Source organism: Zootoca vivipara, chromosome 14, assembly GCF_965207765.1.
Source record: "Zootoca vivipara chromosome 14, rZooViv2.hap1.1, whole genome shotgun sequence".
Lineage (NCBI taxonomy): Eukaryota > Metazoa > Chordata > Lepidosauria > Squamata > Lacertidae > Zootoca > Zootoca vivipara.
The window spans coordinates 23,195,687-23,209,508 of NC_142597.1; positions in this window are offsets into that span (position 1 = coordinate 23,195,687).

A 13,822-nucleotide genomic window follows, 5' to 3' on the forward strand; every position below is an offset into this window, starting at 1 on the left:
GCGTGGCCCATCGCCTTCCCAGGGCGGTGGATTAGTGCATACTGGTAGCCGGCAAGGAAAATTGACCACCTGAGGACACGTGGAGACAACACTTGGGGGGTCTGCTTCTCGGGGGCAAACAGGCCAAGCAACGGCTTGTGGTCAGTCACTATGGTAAAGGGCCGCCCGTACAAGAAATCATGGAATTTTTTTACGCCCTTCACGATTGCCAGACCCTCCTTGTCAATCTGTGAGTAGTTTCGTTCGGCTGCAGCAAGCGTCTGGGAGAAGTATGCCACCGGCACCTCTCTTCCATCCGGGAGTTGGTGTCCCAGGACAGCGCCGATGCCATAGGGAGAGGCGTCGCATGCCAGCACCACTGGCAGCCTCTCGTCGAAGTGTGCCAAGACCGAGTTCGAGACGAGCAAGTCCTTGACTGCCTGGAATGCGGCCCTTTGTCGATGGCCCCACACCCAAGGGGCCCTTTTATCTAGGAGTCTGTGTAGGGGCTCCGCTACCGCTGCCTTATGGGGAAGGAAGGCATGGTAAAAGTTCAATAGTCCCAAGAATGACTGAAGTTCGGGCTTGCTCTTGGGCGCTGGGGCCTCACAAATGGCCCGTACCTTGTCACCGGTTGGATGGACCCCTTCTGCGTCCACCTTAAATCCCAGAAAGTCCACCTGCGGCACTCCCAGTAAACACTTTTCCCGCTTCACCTTGAGGCCCGCCGTCTGGAAACGGTGCAGGACGGAGCGGAGGCGGTCCTCAAATTCCTCTGGTGTGGGCCCGGCGATCAGTACATCATCGAAGAAGGGGGTGACGCCAGGAATCCCTTTAAGGAGAGAGTCCATTAGATTCTGGAATATGCCTGGTGCCACGCTAACGCCAAATTGCAGCCGCTTTACTCTGAATGCCCCTCTGTGCGTCACAATCGTCTGAGCCTCTGCTGTGGCTTCGTCCACAGGTAACTGTTGATACGCTTGGGCCAAGTCCAGTTTGCCAAAGATTTTTGACCCAGCCAGGGTGGCGAGGACATGGCTGACCACTGGCACTGGGTATGCATGGGCCGTGAGAGCCTTGTTTATGGTGCATTTGTAGTCTGCACAGATGCGGACCGAACCGTTAGGCTTGACGGGTGTGACAATTGGAGTTTCCCAGGGGGCGTTGGGCACCGGCTCCAGCACTCCTTGCTCCACGAGCCGGTCCAATTCCTCGTCTATGCGGGGTTTCAGGGCGAACGGGACCCGGCGGGCCTTGTGCCTGATGGGTCGTACAGCGGGGTCTAGCTGTAGGGCAATGGGGGGTCCTGTATATCGTCCCAATGCCCCATCGAAAACCCCTGGAAACTCTTTGCATATGGCGTCCACATCCACTTGTAAGCTAGTGCGGTTCACCCCGGTAACGGCTAGCCCCAGAGGTCCAAACCATGCCAGTCCCAGTAAGCTAACGTAGGGGCCCTTAACTACCAGCAAGTCCAATTGTTGCTTTCGCCCTCGATATTGCACCCTGAAGGTCCCCACCCCCATTGTAGGGACCTTACGTTTCTGGAAGTCCCGGAGGGTGAATGGGGCCGGCCTTAGTTTGGGACCCCCATTAGGGCACAGTTCCCTTAATGTTCGGGCCGAGATTATGGATAGAGTTGAACCCGTGTCCAGCTCCATGCGGCATGGGGCTCCCTCTATCTGTACCTCTATATAAATTTTCTCTGTGCTGGGATGGGGCAACTGGAATACCTGGTAGTCCGTGATCTCCGTCGAGTTGCCTTGGTGCATGGTGCCGTGTGACCTGGGGCTCCTGGGTCGGTCATCTGATGCTTGTCGACGGGTGAGTCGAGCCCGACACACCCGGGCGATGTGTCCCAATTTTCGGCACTGCCTGCACTCTGCGTTGCGGAAACGACAGGTCCTCCTCTCGTGGTTCTCCCCGCAGCTTGCACAGTTCCCTCCTTCTCGTCGAGGCTGCTGTGGTGTGTGTGCTGCTTGAGTGCGCCGCTGTACTCGGTGTACTTCCTCCCTGTCAGATTCGGATTCGTCGGTGAGGTCTTCGTGGTAGACCCTCGGTTGGGATGGCGGGGCCGGTCGTGCCTCTTGCGTTGACTTCTCGGCGGCTTCGGTTGCCAGGGCTTCCTCCAGAGCAATCTGGAACGTGAGGTCTTTTTTTGCGTAGAGGCGTCGTTGCAACATCTCGTCCCTCAGGCCACCGACGAGGCGGTCACGAAGCATGTTCTCCAACTCTGAGAAGTTGCATAGCCGGGCGGCTTGGCGGAGGGAGGTCACAAACCCAGTTATGGTTTCCCCCGGGGCTTGCCGCTTTGCGTAGAAGGCATTTCGGCAAGCTACCACCGAGGGCTGTGGTGAGAAGTGCTCCTTCAGCCGTTCCATTATTGTTTTGTAAGAGACGGTAGCGACATCTCTAGGTGCAAGGAGAGCCCGGGCGATTTCAAACGTCTCCTCTCCACAGACGCTGAAGAATGTCGCCCTCTTCATGGCATCGTTGGTGACTTCTTTCGCTTGCAGGAGGAAGTTGAAACGGGCGGCGTACCCTTCCCAGTCTCCTGATGCTGGTTTGAATGGCGAGAAGCTGCTGTCGGTTGCCATTCTGGGTTCCTTGGGTCCTGGAGCTGAAGCCTGGATGCACGGTGCGATGCAGCGGTGCAGCAGGTGGCGGTGCTGCGGTGCAGTGCGTGGTGGCGGTCAGCTCAGCAGGATCCCACCTTCGTCGCCAGTGAAATGTACTCGGAGTCGAGAGTGAATTTCATGCTCTTTATTCAGCTCATAGTCATCAAGGAGAAGAGGAGAAGAAGAATGGCTCTTTTCCCAAAACCATCTGCTTATATACATTATTTACACAATGGGCCTTGCGTGATTGGCTACTTCAGGGCTACACCTGTGGGCCAATTATATTGTGGATTGACTTCTGCCTGCAGCCTGATTGGCTGCTCCTACAGGCCAATCAGGTAGCAGATTCACTTCTGCCAGCCGCCTGATTGGCTGCTCCAGCAGGCCAATCAGGTTGCGGATTCACTTCCACCTGGAGTTGGATTGGGTAGCTCCCGCTGATTCTGAATCCTATTGTTCTAGGATTCAGCTCAGTACATAACACTCACGGATTCCAATTTCTTCAAATTTTTTTTTTTGAAAAATCCACCGCTCTCCACTGCCGGCTCGGAGCTTCACTCTGCAAGGGTAGCAATGTGCTCGAAAATGGCTGACCAGCAGGAAGTATCAGGTGCTGGTTGATGCAAATTGGTGTGGACTTGATTGGTGCTCTGGTGGGGAACTGCGGAGGAAAAAGTGGAGTGTAAGTATGATAAAGAACTTGCTGCTATCACTATGACTGGTTTCCCACCTCTCTGAACAAGTGCTGAAGTGCTAGAGATATGATCATAATTGTAAAGAGGATTTATTTAGTAATATTTATAAAGTAAATGATGTTGTAAGCCTATTGAAATGACAATAGTGACTTCACAAAGGCTATTATGATGACAGATTGATTGGAAAACACTTTGCAAGTTAACAACAGTGAGGAATGCATATTACAGGGCAAACATGGGGGTGGAATTGTTGCTGCCCCCTCTCCCCCCAAAAAGCAGGTGTACAGTGGCATAAAGGGGGGAGGGGACAGCAACATAAAGACTTTATACAAATTCCCTGTTACAAAAACTTAACAAAGAAATGATTTGCAAGACAGGACGAGCTGAAGCATTTGTAGAGTGGAGTTTTTATAGTAACAGATTGTTGTGCATAAATGCAAACCAATTACAGAGCACCTAAAAGGCCATCAATTAGAATGTGATAGAGAGACGCAGTGATTGAATATACAGAATGGAACTCCTTTCGAGACATGGCCAGCAGTGATAAATCCCTAGAGGAACAGATATCACAGGCAATCCATTCTGTACCACACTGAACCACCGTCTAGTGCCTGCTCTCCAGCTGAATTCTCTGCTTACCTCACAGGATGATCGACCATCAAACCACCCCATGGGAAGGATCCCAATTATATTTCTTATTGTGTTTTTAAATATATGTAATGTAATGCTATGTGTAAACTCCCTTTAAAGCATTTGTATTTTATTTTGTTTATTTAATTGCACTTATAGCCCACCTTTTTCTCCAAGGAGCTCAAGGTGACATAGAAGGTTCCCCCCTTGCTCAATTAATCCCCACAACAATCTTGTGAGGTAGGTTAGGTTGAGAGGCAGTGACTGGCCCAAGGTCACCTAGTGAGCTTCATAGAAACATAGGATCTTAGAGTTGGAAGGGACCCAAGGGTCATCTAGCCCAACCCCCTGCAATGCAGGTGTTATGTCGTGAGTGCGATTTCAGCTCTTCGTGAAGTCAGCTCTGAGTAGTGAGTCAGCATACTAGCAAGGAACTTCTAGGAGTCAAGTATAACAAGAACAATCTTCTTTATTGCAGTAGGAATCTTGACTAACTGGAGGGAAAGGGTGAGCTCCTTTTATACGCTCAGGAGCAGGGGTTGGGGAAAGGATACATTTAGATTTTGGCGGAACCCTAGCAGAGTAAGGATCCAAATTCTGCTAACAAGTTAACCAATAGCAACTGTCACCGCACCCATTTGAATCGCACTGAAGCGGGAAAGGTAGTTACAGGACTAGCAGAGGAACTCATGTACACAAATTAAGCCAATACATAACAGCAGGAATCTCCGCTAAAGCATCATGGCTGAGTGGGGATTGAACTCTGGCTTCCCAGGTCCTAATCTAACACAGCACCACATTGGCTCTCTGAAATGCAGGATATAAATCACTGTAATAAATAAATATGCTCTGCTAAAGCCAACATCTCCCCCTCCTTCTCATTCTCTGTTCATGCTTTTTGCCGCCTTCTTCGTTTGCAGGTTTTAATTTATGCTATACATAGAAATAGGATGAAGTCTCTCTGGAGTACAGTTCTCACTGGAGCAAACCATTACAGTCATTTGAAAGTACCAACTATATATACTGTAGATGCAGTTCTTAAGCCTCCGTCAAGCCCTTCCAGGTTCAGCAGAGCCATAGGCTCTGTTGAAGATAAAACATATATTTCAAGTTTTTAGGTCCCAACACCGCATTTTAAGAAGCCACAATTCTTCTTCTAGGCATGAGCCCTTTGCAGGACTTGAGCGACTATTTCGACTCCTCAAGGACCAGTCCCATTTTCACTGCCTGCACTATCTTAGTGAAGAATAGCAAGTAGTAGGGCTAGAAAAGACCTCTGAGTCCTGGAATCCAAGTATACAATACTGAGGTAGATGGGCCATTAACCTGGTTCAATATAAGGCATTAGGTGGCCAGATTAAAAAGACTCCAGGATACCAATAACTTTAATAATTATGTAGAGGAGGGAATTTCTGCAGGCACAGATTCCCCACCATTGCATGACGAAGCTGCACTTGTAGAAATCCCCTCCTTTGCAGTTTGGATATGAAAATACACAGTCTACCTAAGAGGATTGTTGTAAGGATTCAAGACATAATGTGATGCAGTTTAAATACTCCCCCGCCCAAAAGAACCCCATGCAAATTCTAAATATTACTATGCTGTGCTTAATTTATTTTGCAAAGTTTATTGCTAACTGCTTATCTTACCTATAGCTGCCAGTCCCCGAAGTGAATTCCCTATTTTTATACAAAGAAATCCAACCCAATATTCAAACTGCAACGATGCATAATACATGGCAGTAAATCAATGTAGACAAGATCCCCTGCTGATGTAAATAAGATATATATTTTTAAACAAAAAAAAGGTACCTAGGGAGGGATATGGCCTTATTTTACTAGCATCTTATTGGGTACTTCAGACTATATTTTGCTTTGTTTGGGAAAGAGTACATTTCTTGTCAAGAGTTATCTGTGATCTCAGGTAACAATGATGAGTTTAACACTTCAGGCTTAGCTCTGAGCAAGCCAAGGTTGGATGTAATTTATTTCAAGGCCAAAAGGGAATGCAAATGAATGCAGAAAGAAAGATCTCTCTGATCCCCAGGTGAATTTTAAGATGGCTGATTTGTCTGTTCAAATTCTATTGTTGTTCTAGATTCCACTGCATTTATGAGCAAGCTCAGAAAAGAAGCTCTTGCTCTAATTTGCAGGACTAAAGTATATGATTGCACACGTGCATACCTGCCAAGTTGCTGTCAGAGAAATTAGGGACCGGGCCGGAAATAGCAGACCAGAAGTAGCGCTGCCGCCATTTTGGAACTGGGCGGAGCATGCTCAGAAGTGACTTTTGATGCTGCTTTGCCCAGTTCCAAAATGGCCGTTGCGCCAGAGGTTGCACTGCAGCCATTTTGGAACTGGGCAGAGCAGCATCAATAGTCGCTTCTGAGCATGCTCCTCCCAGTTCTAAAATGGCCGCCGCGCCAGAATAAACCGGGGAAAAACAAAAAGATCCGTTTTTTCAGCTAGGAACAGCTGGAAAAACAGGGATTTCCCGGGAAAAATGGGAGACTTGGTCTCAACTTGATTCCATTTCTGTTTAGCAGCTGTGGAAGGCAACACATAGGTTGCCCAGTTCAGTAAAGCTCCAGTGATGCAAACTACAGTATTTTAAATTGATGCAAAATAGTCAGCAAAATATCAGTGTAATACTGGTTTTGTGCCCTACCACAACCATATATTTGTGGCTTCCAGAAACATAGGTAAAAGTATTTACACCCTACCGTTGTGTCAGTTACTCATGGTATGCTATGCTCTGTTCCCAAATTATGGTACCACACTTTGGTACTCTCTGCTCCCACTCATCATTTGGCTCAGAATTCAAAAGCCAAGACTTCCCCCTGCTCTTGTGAATTTGCCTATCACACATCAGGCTGTGGGGAAAGATTGTAGAGAATCAAACCCTTTCCTCGACTGCTTGTTTAGTTTTTGTTGCATTCAGGCAGAGAAGGATTTGGGGAGCAGGTCTCTACAGACGAAGGGCATCCATCACTCTTAAAACTTCTACAACTGAAAACCCATGAGGCAAATTTAGGCTGCATACACACATCATATTCTACATTCAATTCAAGGGGTGGGGTGTTTCAAATGTGTATCCAGTAACCACACCCATCCTTGTGGGTGGCAGGATCTAGAATCAATGTAGACTGAAAGCAGCAGGCTGAGGATAAGCATGAATGGTTCTGGATTGAGAAAAGCTACATTTTCGTGCTACAAACAAGTTTGTGCGTACAGTACACAGCCACTAAATTCTGCTCCCCCTGCTGTCTCTGTGCCTAAGCCTGAACTAATTAGTCAGGTATTCTAAGGAACCTGGTGTTTTTGCAAGAAGGCTAACAAATATTCAGTTTTGTGTTATTCATATCTCATAATTTTGAAGTGCCTTTATTGTTTTGAATATTTGCTCAGTTGGTTGGTTGGTCTTGCCATGAAATAAACAGAGCTTGATTCCAAGTAATGTATTTAAGACTATGGGGAAAGGGGAAAAAACAGTTTTGGACATACTCTATGGATTCAAAAGGCAGTAGATTGATGTTGGCTACACCCTGATTTTTGATCATTCTCTCAGGAGCATCCCTTGGGATGCTAAACACTCAATAGGGTTGCTGTGTCAGGGCACTATGGTTAATGGGGAAATTTTGCACCTTTGACTCCCTGTTAATCATCAGACACAGTGAAAGAGTTCCGCTCTTGATGCTTATTGAAGCTCCAATTTTATTTATTATTAAATCATGAAATTGGACAAAAATGTTTAAATTAATTGAAAAAGAGATTTGTGAAAAAAATCCAGATTTCTTTAAAGAATTGAGGAATCGGCCCCAGGGGGTGGGGGGAAAGATGCAATTTGCATACCATAGTTGCTTATATTTATTTTTCTGCAATCATTTCCCTGCCTACCATTTCAAATGTTTCTTGGTTTTTTTCATTTTACATTTCAGATGTGAGCTTTTGAGAATAGGGAATTTAGAATTTGTTATCAGCCCTGAAGCCATAGAATTACATGGATTATGAATCACAATAAATGCAAAAGGGATTGAGACAGAGCATAGATTGAGTGTTGTGATTTTCTAAAGCCATATTTGCTAGGGATAAATGGCACGTAGGGAACATGCAAATTCCACAGCAATCTATATGCAAGGGGTGGGTCAGGTATGGGAGAAAAAGAGACAAGGAACCTGGGACACAGAGGGAAAAGAAGAAAAAAATTCAACAGGAACAGCTGTGGACTCAAGGCAATCATGACTACATTTCAGGAGCATTTCTATATTGGCTTGGTACACGTGTAACGCTAAGCCAAAGCATGGCTTATCAAGAATGGGAAACAAATGGATTCCCAGCATGAAGATCATGGCCACTGCACTCCTCCCCAGGTCCTGCTGCTGCCATGCTACCCAGGGCTAAGCCATTGTTTGCCTTAGTATTACATCTGATCCCTAGCTCTGGGCTTGTCGCCCCAAAGCACAAATAATAAACCAAGAACAAACCTTAGTTGTCACTTGTAGTTTTCCTGGAGCATGACAAACCATGAGAACGGATTTGTTCATAATGCTAAGTCAAACCAAGGCTTAGCCCTGGGAGCATGACAGCAGCAGAATGGGAGAGGTGTGGCCACAGTTATGATCTACACCAGGCATCCCCAAACTTCGGCCCTCCAGATGTTTTGGACTACAATTCCCATCATCCCTGACCACCGATCCTCTTAGCTAGGGATCATGGGAGTTGTAGGCCAAAACATCTGGAGGGCCGCAGTTTGGGGGTGCCTGATCTACACTCTGGGAACCCAAGGTTTGTTTGTTCCCATTAAGACATGGTTTGGCTTAGTGTTATGTGTGAAGTGGGCCATCATCTTATTTTGTGGGCAAATAATCAAGTTGTAAGCTGTCACATAAAATAATAGAAGAAATGAATTGTAGGAGTGACTCGTTAAAAGGCGTATCTTCTTAGCTTCATCCAAAACACAAGACCATGTTACAGAACTACTCTTTCATCATGTAAACGAGCCCATCTTAGACCACAGGCTGGGCAAAGTGGGTCACTAATAATGCAGTCCTGTTCATATTTACTTAAGAGGAAGCCTGACTGAACAAAGTGGACCTCATTCCTGAGAAAGCATGCTTAGGCTCAGGCTGCAAACCTCCCTTTTGCCTAAAATGAAACTTTCAAATGTCATGCGCATCTGTTCTGTATTAAGTTAACTGCAGTACTCCTTCTGGCCACCGTGGCTGCAGTTCTTACCCTGCCCACTGTGGCTGCAGTTCTCACTCAGGTCCACAACATGCAAATGAAGGATTGAGAGTGCTGTTCACGGATTGGGTAGCTAGGGGAAGTTTGTTACTGTTGCAAGTTACTGAGTACTATATAAGCCAGTTGGCTAAGCTACTGTTCAGTCTGGCCTTAAAGGTAAAGGGACCCCTGACCATTAGGTCCAGTCGTGACCGACTCTGGGGTTGTGCGCTCATCTCGCATTATTGGCCGAGGGAGCTGGCGTATAGCTTCCAGGTCATGTGGCCAGCATGACAAAGCCACTTCTGGCAAACCAGAGCAGCACATGGAAACAACGTTTACCTTCCCGCTATAGCGGTTCCTATTTATCTACTTGCATTTTGATGTGCTTTCGAACTGCTAGGTTGGCAGGAGCTGGGACCAAGCAACGGGAGCTCACCCCGTCACAGGGATTCGAACCGCCGACCTTCTGATCAGCAAGCCCTAGGCTCAGTGGTTTAACCACAGCGCCACCTGGGTCCCTAGTCTGGACTTAGAGCTAGAATAAAGAGCTGGTTGTCTTGAGAGCTGTGTCTTCGTCCTTCTTACCCACTATTCAACAGCATCTACCTTGGGGAAATTCTTTAAAGTCAGTTTGGATCAAAAGAGGAGGGAAAAGGTGCAGTTTTGAATATGGCCAGTGTGACAGATTGGCCTGGTGGGCAAAAGAACTCCAGGGTGCAGAGAGTTAAACCCCAACCTCCTGGATAAATGACGCATTCCATTCCTGAGGGGCGGGACTGCCAGGAGTTTAAAAAGGAATGGGAGGCAGTTAATTCGGTTGAGAGGGTTGTGGGAGCGAGGGAGAGTGTGGGTAGGCGTAGGAGATCTTAAAGTGTTCTGAGGAGTTTAATTGAATTATATTATCTAGCCATTGTTAATTGAAACTAAGAATACGATCTAAGAGCCTGTACACATGAAACCATTACGCATTTAAAAGTCATCTAGTCCAAATAAAGCTTTCTTAAATGTTAGTGGATGTGCTTAGTTATTCCAGCTGGGTATCTAAACTCACAGAAGTGGTGGCTCAATAGAGGACAAAACTTACCTCGGGAATAGAGGCAACGGTTTGTGTCCTAGAGTTACACTGAGGAGGCTTAGGAGGATAACCTGGGGTGCTACAAAGTTGCCAGAGTGGAAAGGGCAAACTTTTGCAGTGGGGAATCAAACTGAGTGAGACCCGTTACTGTAGGCAGGAGGTTATTCCGTCTTTCAGCCTAGAGTTTCTCATGATACCAGGCCACATAAGCTGGAAGACTCTCTTTACTAAGGAACCCAAGTAACAGGGGTTTATTTTAAGGCGGCAGGAGAAGTGGGGGGTGGTGGTTTCACCCCTGGATTCCTGTGGTGCATTTTTAGTAATAGAGAGGGAGGACCTTTTCGTTACAGCCAGCGAGTGAAAAAGAAACAATTGAGTTTGGGTTAGAAAGCAGCAGCTGTGGCAAACTTTCAGAGTGTGCTGCTGTTGGGGGATTGATGCTGCCTTGTGATTAAACACTGCTTACTTTCCTCTGCTCTGTCTGTACACCTGCGCATAAACACGTAGACCAGGAGACATGTGAAGTATTGGGCAGTTTCTGCCTGCCAGACAACTGACCCTGTGAAGCTTCTTCTAAACCCCCTAACATATGAAGCATGAAATGACTTGTCATAGATCAATGACTTAGTTGAACTGGGGAGGGAATCCTTTTCAAATGTGTGTATGCCATAAAACTGGCAAGCAGATCTGACACCTCAGAAGAAAGGAATAAAATTCAAAATGACCCCGAGAGAATAGAAAACTAGGGTGAAACCAAGGGCTCATCCACATTTCTTTGTTCCCCATTTCTAGGCACTGTCCAGGAGTGAGAGGTTTTACCGTATTTATTTTTTGGCCCAGCACTTTCCCCAGGAAAACCTGTGTTTTACCACTTAATTGGAGCAAATGGCAATCGGGTTTTTTTTGCAGATTGCTGCTGGTTCCAATTCAGCAGTAAAACGCAGGTTTTCCTGGAGAAAATGCAGGAACAACAACAAAAGGAACATTCAGACATGGACCTAGAAAACCCCGGACCCTCAAAATGTCCCTATTTTCCAAGGACGGTCCCAGATTTACAGAAGCCGTCCCGGTTTCTGATTTGATCCAGGAATGCCCTGCTTTTCCTTGAGGCTTAGGACACCCCTATTTTCATCGGAGAAATGTTGGAGGGTATGAAACCCAGAACTGCGCTTAGAAAGTGTGGAGCAAAAGTACTGTGAGTATGGATGAGGACAAAATGAAATTCAGCAGAGACAAACACAAAATTCTGGAGGGGAGGGGGGAATCAAATGCACAGGTTTAGGATGATTCCTGGCTTGGCAGCAGTACAGGTGAGAAGGATCTAGGGATTGTAGTCTATCACAAGTTGTACTGTACCTGAGTGCAACACACCTGGAAAAAAGGCTACTGCAATTTTAAGCTGGATGAATAGAACAAGAGTTTACAAGTCACAATAAGAAATGATTCCACTTTATACTAATTTTTGCATATTATGGGGTACTAGTTTGTAACCAATTTACTTTTATTCAGAGTAGACACTTGAAATAAATGGGCCTCAGTTAGTTTTAACTCTGAACATGGCTAATACAGTCATACTGTACCTCGGTTTAAGTACGCTTCGGTTTGAGTACTTTCAGTTTAAGAACTCCGTGGACCCGTCTGTAACGGATTTATCCACTTTCCATTACTTTCAATGGGAAAGTTCACTTCAGGTTAAGTACGCTTCAGGTTAAGTACAGACTTCCGGAACCAATTGTGTACTTAAACCGAGGTACCACTGTACTGCATACAACCAACCATGTCAAGTTCTGGCTGCCACACTTGAAAAAAGATTTAGACAAACTGGAACAGATTCAGTCAAGGGTAATAAAGTTGGTCAGGGATACAGAAAACAAGTCTTACAAGGAAAGACTGAAGGATCGTGATATGTTTAGCTGGGAGAAGAAAGAGGAGAGGCACGGCAGCTCTTCTTCCTCCAGTAAGCAGAACTAGATCAAATGGTTGAACATCAAGAGAAACTTAGGCTGAAGACAAGGCAGCATTATAAAATAGGCACAAGGGCAAATGTCTCTGGTGAGAGTGTTCTGTAGACAGGGCCTCATGGTGAGAGAGGAAATTATGTGTATTCTGTTAGTAAAGCAGTTGAACAATGCATTAATTACATATGACGTATAATTGTGTCCCAGTTTAAAAGCTACACCAGCTTTAAAAGCTAATAAATCGTCATCTTGATCTCACAGCAAGAATAATCACTGGGTGATTGTTCAAGACTACACAGGAATCACAATCACAAGGCCTTTTATATATAATTGGAGTGCTTTTATATGTTACATCCTGACTAGAGCATTTTAGGTCAGTCCTCAATAGGACTTTTGAGTATAGGATGTTTTGACTGTATTGTTATTCTTGTTTGTGTTCTGTTGTTGTGAGCTGCCTTAGAATGATGATTTATGATGAGAGGCAGGAGGAGGAGGAATACATCACTAAAATAAGTAACTACAAATAAAGGAGTATAAAGGAGTTTTTCTTTGAATGATTTTAGTGTTGGTTTTGCAATTAATAAATCAATGGTAATAAATAGTAATAATAGAAACAATAGCCTCTCCAAAAGGGAGAGAACGTGATGCTAGCATCCAATACCAAGATGAAGGTTTAGCAGGCTTGAATGTTGAGCATGCTGCTTTATGGAAGTGAGTCGTGGGCAACTTACAACCAGCAGGAGCAATGCCTCAACGCCTTCCACATACACTGTGTCAAGGAAGATTTTGGGCGTCTCAAACAAAAATGAGCTCTCTCAAACCCACATTCCCAGCATGTTCACACTCCTGTCTCAGCAACACCTATGCTGGCTCGGTCATGTCCACAGAACGGAAGATGGTAGGATTCCCAGGAACATGCTCTGCGGTGAGCTGGCTTCAGGCACCAGGCCTGTTGGGAGACTAGCTCTGTGTTACGAAGTTTGGAAACACGACATGGAAAACTTGGCAACACCAGCCCTGCCGTATGGGAGTCCCTTGCAGACGACCACAGTGCCTGGAGACAGGCATTCAGGTCATGCATCCATAGCAGTGAGCAGAGAAGGAATGACGGCTGGGAGGAGCGCAGAGAGAAGAAACGCCATGGTGCATCTGCAGCAGTATAACCAGATGCCTTCGTCTTCCCCGCTGCAATGTGTCTCTCTCACATCAGTCTCTACAGCCACGAGCAGGCTCTGCAACTCTCCCAATGGTTTGACTTCACCTCTGAAGGCACACTCTTCCATCGTCTGCCAAGACAGAGGGATGCCAACAGGCGAGGTGAACCGGGGTCTTCCTAACCACCTTCAGCAGAATTAACAAACCGCCATTTTGGAGCAGTTAAAGTGCTGTAAAACGGATTGTGCAGACATGGCCTTAAGTTCCCAGCACTTTATTGTACCTAGCTCAGTTGGCAGAGCGTGAGACTTAATCCCAGGGATGCAGGGTTTGAGCCCCATGTTGGACAAAAAGATTCCTGGTGTTATAAGAAAAAACTGCTCCTTTTTCCCTTATGCGGTATCCAAGAGCCTGTATAGAGTCTTTATGTAGGTTCTCCAGCGGTAGGAGAAAATAACAGAGGCCAACCAGAGAATACAGTAGTGCC